The 13,819-nt window shown below is 42.8% G+C and overlaps 1 protein-coding gene across 1 annotated transcript in view; it reads right to left on the reverse strand.

The window, feature by feature from the left end:
* Positions 1-13,819, reverse strand: part of LOC112119306 (rab effector MyRIP) — a 343,018-nt gene that overhangs the window by 311,978 nt on the left and 17,221 nt on the right. The gene's annotated exons all lie outside the window — the stretch shown is intronic.

A 13,819-nucleotide genomic window follows, 5' to 3' on the forward strand; every position in this document is an offset into this window, starting at 1 on the left:
GTCCTGGGTTTTGGTCGCATTCAAACAACATTTGGCCTATATCTTTCTGTTAGCCTCAGGAGAGTGATATCATTCATGGTCACCTGGTTGAAATAGAGGAATTTTTGTAAGGGAACAGTAAAAGGACGCCGATCATGCTGGGCTGTTTGCACTTGGCTAAAAGGGATTATCCCTGAGAATAGGCATGCGGCGGGGTAGGGGGAGGTGTGCGCTGCACATATACCCAAAAACCGCAGCCCCTCCTTTTAAATGGCAAACCTAACTGGCATTGTTTGCTATAGGAAAGGAGGACGCTGCAGTTTGAAACCATTCCTACATGTTATGAAGGCATTAGAAGCCAACCCCGCGTACCTTTGGGCTTACCATGGTTGCCTGGAAACCGAATTCTGTTGCCCAGCCATGTGTGATGTGTGACCAATATAAAAGCAAAATGCAACCTTGTACTTAAAGCACATGTGCTGTCTGCTGTGAATTGCTTGATTCACTGTGAAAGAGTCTCCCCCTTTTGTTCTCAGAAATTTATCTTCTTAAATTTTACTCTCCCTTTTTATCCCCCCCACAGGTGCAAATGTTTCTATGCTCCCCCATCATCTCCATCCCTGAGGTTATCGCAGATTAGAAGGTGAAAAAAAACGTACTCGCAATGACATGTTTTCCGAGCTCATGCAGTCCTCCCGCACTGCCAGGGCACAGCTGAATGCATGGAGGCATACAGTGACAGAGTCCAGGGAAGTATTAAGTGAACACGATGAGAAGAGGCAGGATGCGATGCGGAGGCTAATGGGGGAGCAAATGGACAAGCTCAGGTGGAGCTGCAGGAAAGCCAACAAGAGCACAGACCGCCGCTGCATCCACTGTATAACCGCCTGCCCTCCTCCCCAAGTTCCATATCCTCCTCACCCAGACGCCCAAGAAAGTGGGCGGGGGGGGGGGGTAGGCTCCGGGCACCCAGCCGCTCCACTCCAGAGGATGACCCAAGCAACAGAAGGCTGTCATTCAAACAGTTTTGATTTGTAGTGTGGCTACAATAAGCAAAGTGGCCTTGTCCTTTCCTCTTCCCCACCCTACATGGGCTACCTTTTTTATTATTATTATTAATAAAGAAAGAATGCATGGTTTCAAAACAACAGTGACTTTATTTCCTTTGCCAGCTGTGATCGAAGGTGGGGAGGGTGGCTGGCTTACAGGGAATTAAAAATCAACAAAGAGGGTGGGTTTGCATCAAGGAGAAACACACACAACTCTCACAAGGTAGCCTGGCCAGTCATGAAGCTGGTTTTCAAAGCCTAGCTGCGCTCTTCTAATTGCCCTGGTGTCTGGCTGCTCAAAATCGGCTGCCAGGCAATTTGCCTCAGCCTCCCACCCGGCCACAAACGTCTCCCCCTTACTCTCACAGGTATTATGGAGCACACAGCAAGCAGCAATAACAATGGGAATATTGACTGTACTAGTCAGCAAACAGCGACAGCGAGCTTTTAAACGTTCAAAGGCACATTCTACCACCATTCTGCACGTGCTCAGCCTATAGGTGAACTGCTCCTTACTACTGTCCAGGCTGCCTGTATATGGCTTCATAAGCCATGGGAGCAAAGGGTAGGCTGGGTTTCCAAGGATAACTATTGGCATTTCAACATCCCCAACAGTAATTTTCTGGTCTGGGAAGTAAGTCCCTTCTTGCAGCTGTTCAAACAGCCCAGAGTTCTTAAAGACATGAGCGTCATGCACCTTTCCCAGCCATCCCACGTTGATGTTGGTGAAATGTCCCTTGTGATCCACCAGTGCTTGCAGCACCATTGAGAAGTACCCCTTGCGGTTTAAGTACTGGTTGGCAAGGCGGTCCGGTGCCAAGATAGGGATATGTGTTCCATCTGCCACCCCACCCCAGTTAGGGAACCCCATTGCAGCAAAGGGGGAGGGATAGCTCAGTGGTTTGAGCATTGGCCTGCTAAACCCAGGGTTGTGAGTTCAATCCTTGAGGGGGCCACTTAGGGATCTGGGGCAAAATCAGTACTTGGTCCTGCTAGTGAAGGCAGGGGGCTGGACTCGATGACCTGTCAAGGTCCCTTCCAGTTCTAGGAGATGGGATATCTCCATTATAAAAAAAGCCATCCACTATGCCCTGCACATTTCCCAGAGTCACTACCCTTGCTAGCAGAAGGTTAGTGATTGCCTTGGCTAATTGGATCACAGCAGCCCCCACAGTAGATTTGCCCACTCCAAATTGATTCCCGACTGACCGGTAGCAGTCATGCATTGCAAGCTTCCACAGGGCTATCGCCACTCGCTTCTCCACTGTCAGGGCAGCTCTCATCTTGGTATTCCTGCGCTTCAAGGCGGGGGAAAGCAACTCACAGAATTCCAGGAAAGTGGCCTTACACATGCGAAAGTTTCGCAGCCACTAGGAATCATCCCATACCTGCAACACTATGCGGTCCCACCAGTCTGTGCTTGTTTGCCGGGCCCAGAATCGGCGTACCACTGTATCAACCTGCCCCACTGCCGCCATGATGTCCCAATTGCCACATCCCGTGCTTTCAGGAACGTCTGTATTCATGTCCTCCTCACAATCATCCTCATGCTGCTGTCTCTTAGCCAGGCTCTGCACATACTGCAGTATAATGCGCAAGGTGTTTACAATGCTCACAACAGCAGAGGTCAGCTGAGTGGGCTCCAGGCTTGCTGTGCTATGGAGTCTGCACGGATAACCCAGGAAAAAAGGCATGAAATGATTGTCTGCCGTTGCTTTCATGCAGGGAAGGAGGGGAGACTGACTACATGTACCCAAAAACCCCCGCGACAATGTTTTTGCCCCATCAGGCATTGGGAGCTTAACCCAGAATTCCAATGGGCAGCGGAGACCGTGGGAACTGTGGGATAGCTGCCCACAGTGCACCGCTCCGTGAGTCGATGCTAGCCATGGAAGTGAGGACGCACTCTGCCGACTTAATGGGCTTAGTGGGAACATACACAATCGACTTCTATAAAATCGACCTAATTTCGTAGTGTAGACATATTCAGACGAATAACTTGCTCTTATTCGAAAGGTAAGTATTTGTTTTTAGTAGATACAGTAAAATATTTTATATTTTAGACCCCAATCTCAGCAACTTTGTAAACATTAGTGCAAAATAAATTAAACAAATCAGGAAGCCACTTTTAAAATTATTTCAAAACATACTCTAGTTTTTGTTCATATGATCTGTAGGAAACAGAACATTACAAAGAAAGGTCCTGCTCCAGCACCATTAAAATGAATGGCAAACCTCTCACTGGCTTCAATGGGTGCAGAATTTGGCTCAAACTACTTTTAAATATAATTATCATGGTGACTTACATATGCAAATACCATACATCAATTAAGTACAGACAGACCATTAGGCATTTAATTATGCTGAAAATTACTGCTGCACTCAAGACACAATCACCAGTCCACATTACCCACCCAAAGACATCCAACAGAAGATCCTTGAGGAGCGAATAGTTCATTTGCTCTTGTCCCAACTCTTGAGAAAGGCAAAGTGATCATATATGCCACTTAGACATACAATTGCCAGTTTTACCCTTCCAATGCATCTTTTGAAACATTTACCTCTAAAGGTGTCCAATTTCATTTTATTTACAGTGTAATGGACATCAATCAGGTAGACTGAGCCTTTAAGCAACCCTGTCTAAGGGATGGCTTACAGCTGTGCTTCTCCAGGAGAGCCCTGGGAAGAATCATCATCATCAGAGAGTCACAGTTCCAGCCCTGTTCCCCCTTGTTCAGGGTAAGGGAGGGGTCCATCTGGGATGGGGACTAATTTATTACATTCCTTTACCAGGTGTAACCTACTTCCCCTTAGCTCTGCTGGCTACAAAACTGGAGGAGTGCAGCCAAGTCTCCACTCCCTCCCAGGCCCTCTCCACTTTCTCTTCACCATCTGCTTGAAGTGGGGGTGGGAGGTAGTAGTTCCATGCACATGCTCCCTCCTGTGCCTGGAGCTGTATTGAGAGGAATATTTACAGAGCCATGCAGGGTGTAACAGTATCTTACTCCCCTGCATAGTTGTGTGCAGCTAGCCTAGGTACCAGTCCAGTCCATAGAATTAAAGTGTACATTCAAAGAAAGGTGATATTATTTCATTCCCAATGAAAAAAAGTTAGTGCTATTTTACTATTTACTAATTCACTTCTCCATTTAGCATCAGCATTTAGACTAAAAGGCAGAATAATAAAATGATACCACTGTGCATGTTCCATCCTAAAATCTCCCAAGTGTTTGAAAAAGGTGGGAATTATTACTGTTTGTTAGGCTTCACTGCAACTTTATTCATAAGGACTATTCAGGTGGACTATGGGTTTGCAAGATCCAACCCTGTGAGAAGATGCCTTTCCCAAACTTTTTTTTCCCCTTTTTTCTTTTTTTAAAAAGTCCACACACTATGTAGTCTCAAAACTCTACCCTCTTCCTTATATAACCCCCCTTTCCTTCTTGGGTTACTCGGGAGCAGGCAACACTCACCTGTGTGCCTGGACGCCTGATGATGTTGACATTAAAGGAGATCCTGAGTATCCCAGTGGTGATGTTGGATAGGTGGGTATCCTCTATCCACCCCTCTGCTGCAGTCCCTTTACTCCTAAAGGAAGTTAAAATTGGCGGTGCCTCCACCTGGCTGGCCCCTGTACACACTCAGTGGCGTGCCTTGGGAACCTCCAGGAATAAACCTATTCTAATAATAATAATAAAGTGTGGCATGGGTCTAACTCAAACATACCAATTATAAATAATATACATCCAAGATAACTCGAATTTAAGTTTCACACCTTTACTTAACAACTTAAAGAAACAGGATATAACAGACTAAAATTAAATGCCACTACTAATTTAAATCCACAGGGGGCAGTTGAATAAAATCAAATAACAAATATAGGATACAGTGATAAATGAAACTTATGTAACTGGCATTTACATTGCCACCAGTTACCCCACCCTAGAGTGTACACTCCTCTGGATTTCAGAGTCCTAGACACTTGCTGCGTTGGCGCACTTCAAGATCTGCAGCTGGAGACAGCACTCTGTTGGTTCTGTGTATCAGTCCAGCCAAGGCAACAAGCTGCACAACCCCTCTGATAACTGGAGCTGGCCCCACCAAATGTCAGCAGCTCGGGGGCCTGGTTCAATGGGAAGATCACTCTGCCTCTCCTCAGACTCAGTCTCTCTGCTGTGCCCCTTCCCTTGCAAGTATTTTCCCAAACAAGAGTGGGGTTACTCACAGTTCCTTCACGGCAGGCCCACCTCCGTCACCTCTAGACACAGCAATAGTCTCTCCCCGGCTCCAGTGAAGCCACCAATAGCCTAGGAGACTCCCTGCTCGATCAAAGCCCCTGCAAGCTCTCAGCAGCAGCTTCTGGTTTTCTAGCAGCAGCTCCTAGTATGGGCAGAGCTCAACAGCAGCAATCTCACTCCTCTTCCCAAAACAGAGTCCACTGCCTGCTCTCCCTGTGCTGTCTGGAAGAGCAAGTCTCTTACTCTTTCCCCAAGGCATCATGGGAGTTGTAGTCTCCAAGGCTAGATTGCAGCACACAGTATCTTCCCAACTGGAACACTCCCAATACAGTTCAGAGGCCCCTCTTGTAAAAGGTGCCTACACTTAGGTTCGGCTTTATTGCCAAAGTTAACAAAAAAAAGAAAAAAAAAATCATTTCCCCAGCTATAGCTGTTACCAGGATTCCTCCCTCAGAACTGATCAGCCCGCACCCTAGTCCTCACTCTCCGTCTCTTTAGAATGTCACCACCACCTCTCTGATGCCTAGGTGAGATAATGCGCCCACTGCAATAATGAGTCATCTGAATCCACCTACTCCTTCCCCAGTAGGATCAAACCTACTAACAGGTTAAGGGTGTATTGTAGAAGGCTGGAAATAAATTGAATACGAAATAGTGTATAGGTGTATTGCTGGTGCGTGGATATGCTAATGTCATCAGTGAAATATCTACAACCTTGTCTGATCCCAAACACAGTATTAGTTGTAAGCAGCACACTTTTAGATCAGCATATCCTGCAATCAATGACAAATAACAGTTCCTAAGAGCACTTTAAAGTCTGACCTTACTGACTCTGCAGCCAAAACAGCCATTAACTCTCCAGCTCTTGGGCAGAATTTATCCAGATCACTAACTACTTTTTGACAAGCAACTTTGACCTGAGAAAACCCTAAGGGGATTTCAGTTAAAATATTAAGCTTTACTCTTTGGACAACAATGGCATAAAGTAGTACATTTAGTATGCAAATGAAACAAGACAACTGTTAATCTTACTACTCCGATACACATACAGCTTGTTTTCTTGCATATTTAAAACCTATGTAACAGGAGCTGTGGTATTTATCCTGTAGGTGAAAGGTTCTGATTTTACTCCTGTTGACTCTCTTGTGAATGGACTATAGTTCCAGGAAAAGGGGACTACAGTTTATATAGTTTTGTCATATCGTCATTTCACCTCTTTGCCATAGGCATAATTTGACTTCTACATTGGGGACGGGGGGGACGCAGCATGCAGAGAGCGCCCATCTGATACTACCCTCTGTTCTTCTTAGCACTGTTCCTGCTTTGAGGGCCAGTGCCTGGGGTGGGGGGGTAAAGCCATATTTCAGTCTCCCCTTCCTTCTCTGCATCCCCAGAGGAGTTATCAAGGGAGCAATCCCTGCACACTTTTGACCACGGAGACTGGAATCATCTCTGGTGCTTGTAAAATCTGTGTAAAGGGTCCTCCTTGTGCCCTCCCCATCTATTTGGTAAGGGCCAAATAGATGTTGGTTCTATTAAACTACTTAGGCAATAAAGTTCAGTGTTCAGAAATCAAAGTCATCTTCTGGAATTCTACTGCCCAGGGACACAGCAAGGCTGAAAACCGGAAACCGCCTTTAAAACCTATATTGTTAAAAGCTACTTGAAGCAAAGCTGTTCTAGGAATGAGGAATATGAATAGATACGCCTCTACTGATTCAACAGCCAGTTAGTTACCAGTGTGTTTGACTTGGCATTTTGCCAATATAGGAAACGAATTACACAGAAGACGCTTTGTAAACACAGGTTAACAGAACTTTAATTTTATCTGCAAGACCTATGACACATACAGTCCATATACTAAATCCTCTTGTAATAGGAGACAGGAGAATGAGTTTAAAAAATAAAAAAAAAATAAAAAAAACACTTGCTTTTTATGGAAGCACAAATAGGGTGGGACGACACTGGTAAAAATGCCTGTGCCCCATCTACATTAGCATTTCCACCAGACCTAGGCCAATTTTCTGAAAATCACCAGCACAGACAAGGCCTTTCACTAACCATACATGTGACTAATTCTCAAGTGGAGAAAGCAGAGTAGTCAGAAATCTCTTCAGATCACTAGCCCTTCCTACACTGAGGCTGGGTCTACACTGGGGGGTGGCGTCGACCTAAGATATGCAACTTCAGCTACATGAATAGTGTAGCTGAAGTCGGCGTATCTTAGGTCAATTTACCTGGCCGTGAGGACGGCGGCGAGTCGACCGCTGCCGCTCCCCCATCGACTTCGCTTCTGCCTCTCACCGCGGTGGAGTTCCGGAGTCAACGGCAGAGCGATCAGGGATCGATTTTATCGCATCTACACTACCGTAGACGTACCCTGAGACTAATAATTCCTGTTTAGAAATGCAAAAGTAAAAATGGCAGAATAGGGAAAACTGGCTTCAGCACTTCTAGTGACAGTTGAAAAACTGTGACGAGTACTTAGAACTGGAGGATAAATTTTATTTCATAACTTCTTCATACTGACAAATTCCATTTAGTTGGAACACCCACCCAGTTAGTACACAGCATAGCATCTTGAAAGCATATAGGATCTGAGTTTCATGTACACTCTGGCAATGTAAATAGCCTAATGTACATAATAATCAGGCCCTTGTAAGCTCCTCTGTCTGGGTTGTGTCCCCTTTCCTCCCCCCTTCCCCCTCCCCCATCATGGACACTAATGGGAAAATGATTTAAATAATACTGGTACCCAGTTTCTACAAGGACTTTTCCCACTGTTAGCACTGCTGCAGCTGCACTAATTCCAAACCAAGGTGGGAAAAGTGCCAAAAATTCCCACTGGAAACACACCAGTTAGTATATCTGCCTAAGTTATTTAGAACAGTGGTTCTCACATATGCCAGTGGTCTGAAGAGGTTCTAGCATAAATGTGAAGCCTATACATTTGAAAGACAAGGTGGTCCCACCATTTCTTTCAAATGTCAATTTTGAAAGAAATCACTTCAAGTTGAGTGCCTTTATATTCCTCCCTGAGTTCCCCTGTACACCTATGCCTGTTTGCATTGTTTCACAGAAAATAAAGCCACTCTACTAACAACTCTCTCTGTTGGGAATCTCTTTGATGTAATTTCAGCCATGATGACACTAAAATAGAGGAGTAGCCAAATAAAACAAAAAATATTCCACCAACACAAACTGAGCTGGAGAGATTCAAGCTGTAAGAATAGCAGACCTGATAGGATATATGGTATGAATAATTACGGGAGTTTTATAACATATATGAGAAAATAAACTGCACAAATACAGATACAAAATGGGTGGAAGTAACCAACAATACACTCCACACGGAGTGAGGTTATTTTCATCTGGTCACCTTAAACATTGTTCAGCTTTTACATTTTCATTTAATCACTCTCTAGAAGGTGTGGGAACAGAATTGGGAGCTTCTGAGAGAAGATGACATAAAAGTGTTTGAGAACTACTGATTAGGAGCCTACTACAAGAACTTACAAAAGAGCATTACAGCAGAGAATGCAAAAGATATTTAAGAAGCTTCAGTGAAACTAGACCTTTCCAGCCAGCCAAGGCTTACACAGTTCCTATATAAAGGATGATGAATTAATATTGGAAAAAGAAAAAATCTGTATGCAAATCATTTTAATAAATAACTAAGGGAGGGGGGGAAATCAAAGCAGACCCTTGATTATTTTTATTTTATGTATGCACGAGTTTTACATGGGTTACAATAGTGCTACATCTTTCTTTAAACAAACACATGAACCTAAAAAAAAAAAAAAAAAACACAACCACAACGAGAAGTCTGGTGGCACCTTAAAGACTAACAGATTTATTTGGGCATAAGCTTCCCCACGAAAGCTTATGCCCAAATAAATCTGTTAGTCTTTAAGGTGCCACCAGACTCTTCATTGTTTTTGTGGATACAGACTAACATGGCTACCCCTCTGATACATGAGCCTAAGCTTCCCAAGTAGCTATGGTATGCATCAGAGGGGAAAGACAACATGAAACTCATTTGCCCTTCTGAGGCAATGGCACTTTCACTAGCTTCAATAAATCTAACCATCCAGCCAAAAATTTTAAGTCTGACTTTGTCATAAATTTCTTACATCTCATCATTTAAGCTGCATAGAAGTGTGAATAGACAAAACTACGTGAAAGAATTAATGGAAGATATTGGTATAATGAGACTGAAAACTATGCTGTATGTTGCGTCTTTCCTAACTTTAGCCACACTTCCAATAAATACATTAGTTTAAACTGTCATTCTGGTTGTGCATTAGTAAGCTTTTTATATTCTGCTGGCAAAGTGGATTTGGAGCCAACGAGCCATCAACCTATTTCAGTTTTTTTAGCTTGCATTCTTGTTAGACGATTTCCGCTATATCAGCGTCTACTCTCCTATATTATCTTAAACAGTTCTTGTTCTTTGTTGTCATACAGAGCAAAACAACATTATTTTCAATGCCAAAGTCAGATCTGAAAGGTAGCTACTAAAATTTCAATGGTGAAATATAAAGCTCTGAATAGTAGAAGCAGGTATACTGAAACCCCTTTTTATATAGATATATAAAAATACATTTCATGTGAAAGCTTTAATAAGTTCCCTTTCAATAAACAAACTTACTATGTAAAAATTATTGATCTCTGATTTTCACAACTGACATTCAATTTTAGCTAATTTGCCAATCTACAAAAGTTTATAAAGGTTTTTATCAATTTCCTATATAAAACTGTATTGTACATGTAACAAAGGGAAATATATTACTATTACATCAAGATAAAAAAGCATCCTCATACATATCTTTAACCATTTTTGTAACAAAATTCTATACAATGTTAATATGTAAACAGTGATTTTTGTCTTCTACAGAAATTCTAGTGTGTTATATCTGACATTTTAAAATCATCATCATCATGCTGGCAGATCTTGCCAATTATAACTTTTTCAAAAATTAAAACTACATAGAAACAGCCTCAAGAATTGATCTGACTTATAAGTTGCAAAATAAGTTATATTTAAACAAGGCAAAAGCTCCTTATATGGTGACATTTGGGGATACTCTCTTGTGTAAATATTATCCCTTTGATCGTACTAAGTTCCTTCTCCCAACACTACTCCACCAAAACAAACAAAATATTTACAGTATTATAACGTATGTGATAGAATATAACCCATGTACACACCCTACACAGTATTGTAACAATCTTTGTAAAAGTACACCTTGTAAGGTATCATGTGAAAACTCAATTTCCTGGTCAGTACTGTCCTAGTGTAAAGTAAGTACAGCAACATTGTATGTGAAGTTATAAGATTCCCTGCATGATGTTATTAACACGTTTCAAACCCCACAGTCCTGCCTAGGCAGAAGTCAGGTCTGTTCTAAACAAAGGAGGGAATGTGTGCTTGCCTTAATTTGCATTTAAGCAGTATACAGGGTAATCAAAAAGGGAAGGAAAACAAAGGAAGTTCAAAACACATGGAAAAAGCCAGCAGAGAACATCCTTCCACATAGACTCTTTGTCTCTTGGGTCTCAGATGGAAATGTTTTTCAAGAGGGAGTCAAAACATAAAAAGGAGGGATAAACACCCCCAAAGCACCCTCTCTCTGCCCCTGCCCATTGCATTCATTGCACCTGAAGAGACAAAGAAAGCAGCCTTTGGACTCCAGGGAAGGGGTCCTGACCTAAAGAGTGTGGTCAGTAAGACTGCTGAAAGCATGTGGTGAGAAATCTTTGCTTTGAATCTAACGTAGCTTGTTAAGTTAGGCATCAGTAAACATTTTATCTTTATTTTTCTTGTAACCATGTCTGACTTCTATGCCTCATTACTTGCACTTACTTAAAATCTCTCTTTAATCGCTCTCTAGTTAATAAACTTGTTTATTGTTTTATCTAATCCAGTGAGTTCAAGCTGAAGTGTCTGGATAACTCCATTTGGGGTAACAAGTTGTGTGCATAATTAGTCCCTTAAAGGAATAAAGGACTCAATAGATTTGTACCGTCTCGGAGAGGGCATAGCAGTAAAGGACATACATTTCTGGGGGGAAATCTGGGATTGGGAGGGTGTTAGGGTCACCCTGCAGAATAACCAAGACTGGTAAGAACCAAGGTGTGCGTCACTGGCTGTGTGCTGGGAGTGACTTACATGCTGGAGGCTGTTAGTGAGCAGTCCAGACTCAAGACTACAGCAGCAAAGCAGTGTAAAGGGCACCCCAGGTTAGAGGGCAGGATGACACAGCTACTCATTAGTATGGATTGTACTCTGGTATGTCACACTGCAAAAACTAGCCACAACAATTTAAACCACAAACCAACCGGTAACTTTGTTAAGTGATCCATTAGTTAACAGAAGATCCAAATGTAATGTCTGGTCACTGAACATTTGTTACAATCAATCTGTGGTAGAGAAATGTGGCTTCATCAGTAGTGCACATAATGAACAGATCCCCGCTCAGGAAACTAGTTGCTCAGGAATTCTTTGTGAAAGCATGCAAACAGAGTTGCACCCGCTCCCTCCAAAAAATGGAACGTTCCTAAGCCAACTACATGGTCAGTTGTGTACTGTGGGAACCCATTTTGCCTTTAGTTTGTGATATTTCTCATCTTCCCATGCCCCGTTTTCACAAATAAATGACTATTAACCAACAACTTTTATAGATAACCCCAGAAACAAATCCTCGACCACCGCACAACCCCTGAATAAATAAGCTTTGCACAGGGATTCTCCCTGGGGACGAAGGGTCATGGAACTCTCTCTTCAGGCTTGGGGAGAACTGGAATCACAGCATGGCCACTGCTGCAGCATCTTTCCCAGCTTTTGTACTCTCACTTCATTAGGATGCAACTGGCCATGCTCAAGTAACCGCTGGCTACGCCCTCATTCCTCTTCTAGCCTACCCCGCACTATCCCCAGCTCTCCCCCCGCCTTCATTCTGCAGTGGAGTAACCACTAAAATCCTTGCATGTAAAGGGTACAGCAGAGTCTCCGTGTGTGCGCCCTCCTCATCCTGCCCTTCCTCCACACAGCAGAACCACACCACCACTGTTTGGAAAAGCTGGGCAGGATCTTGTTTATTGATCAGGACACACAGATGAACAAGGACAAACATGGGGATGGATTTTAAGTGGCAGGCCACTTTATTAAAACTTCACATCGAAGAGGGGCACTATCTATCCATCTCCCCATGCTAGGCATTAGGTGCGTTCAGTGTAGGGTTCACAGGGCATTTATCATATAGCCCATACTAAGGGTAGCCTCCCTAGTGCCTATGCAAATGTTTCGTCTTCCTCTGCTGAATCCTCTCCTTTTCCTCCTCCAAAAGGGACTGAAGGTACCAAAGAGGGTCCCTACTCTCCAGATCTCCACTTTTCCATAGACCTAGGGTCCACCAGAGAAATCACATGTCTCTTATTTTCTAGTTGCTGGCTCTTTGGCCTATTATCTGCACTGGACACCTGCCTCAAGTGGCTAAAAATGGTAAAAGAGGTCTGAGAAACCCCAGGCTGGGTTTAATTAAGAGACTATAGAAAGCAAGAGACAAGCAACTTGCATCTGTCTGGCCAATGAACAAAGGGGTTCTCAGTGGGAGGAGGGGTCTATTCCTATATACATTCCCCTTTATCCTAAGCTAACCAGTACCTTGCGGTTCCAATCAAGTTTCTCTTCCATTTGATCAGTGGGTGTCAGTGCACTCAAAACGGCATCTGAAGAAGTGAGGTTTTTACCCACGAAAGCTTATGCCCAAATAAATCTGTTAGTCTTTAAGGTGCCACCAGACTCCTTGTTGTTTTTGAAGGATAGTGTGATGATGTATGTTCCCTTCTTCTGACTGTTCCAAAGTAGTAATTATTTCAGAGAACAGCAATAGGAAATAAAACCACAACAATAAAAAGAGGGATTTCTTTTTCAATTTATAGAACATACAGGCTGGGTTTCATATCTTTCTTAAGCAACTTCCTGCTCTTGTGATTCCAGTGAGATGCTGGGAGATAAACAATGGTATCCATTTGTCATGCTAGCATTAGGGCAAGAGAAATTGCATGCAACAAGTAGAGATAGGTACTTCAGTCTCTCCTCAAGAATAAGCAAAGCATGTTTTCTAGAGAAGCTAAAAGGAAACATGGATCATACAAAAGGAAACGTAGTTGGAAACTATGGGAAAGCTATTACATCTACCAACTCACATTCCTGCTAGTCCATGAGGGAAATTGTCTTTCATACTTAGTTTGCTTTGCTTTGTAATGGGCTCTTTTTGTTTTTTAATGATTTTATGTGACTGAAAGCAGATGCTGAATATTTGGTCAGACAAAAGTTTTCAGCACAAGATACTGTATATTACATTGTGTGAGTGTGTGTGAGAGAGAGAAGAGCTTACTTCACCTATTCACTTCTATGAAAAATGTATTCAAACACTTTTTAAAAAGAAATCAATTATGGTATTTAACCAAATAACTGAATCTGACTATAATTACAAACCAAAATAAATATTCTGTGCTCAATACATCCAGCTTCATAATGTGAAAAAT

Source organism: Terrapene carolina, unplaced genomic scaffold (genome assembly GCF_002925995.2).
Source record: "Terrapene carolina triunguis isolate 2854851 unplaced genomic scaffold, T_m_triunguis-2.0 Scaffold34021, whole genome shotgun sequence".
Lineage (NCBI taxonomy): Eukaryota > Metazoa > Chordata > Testudines > Emydidae > Terrapene > Terrapene triunguis.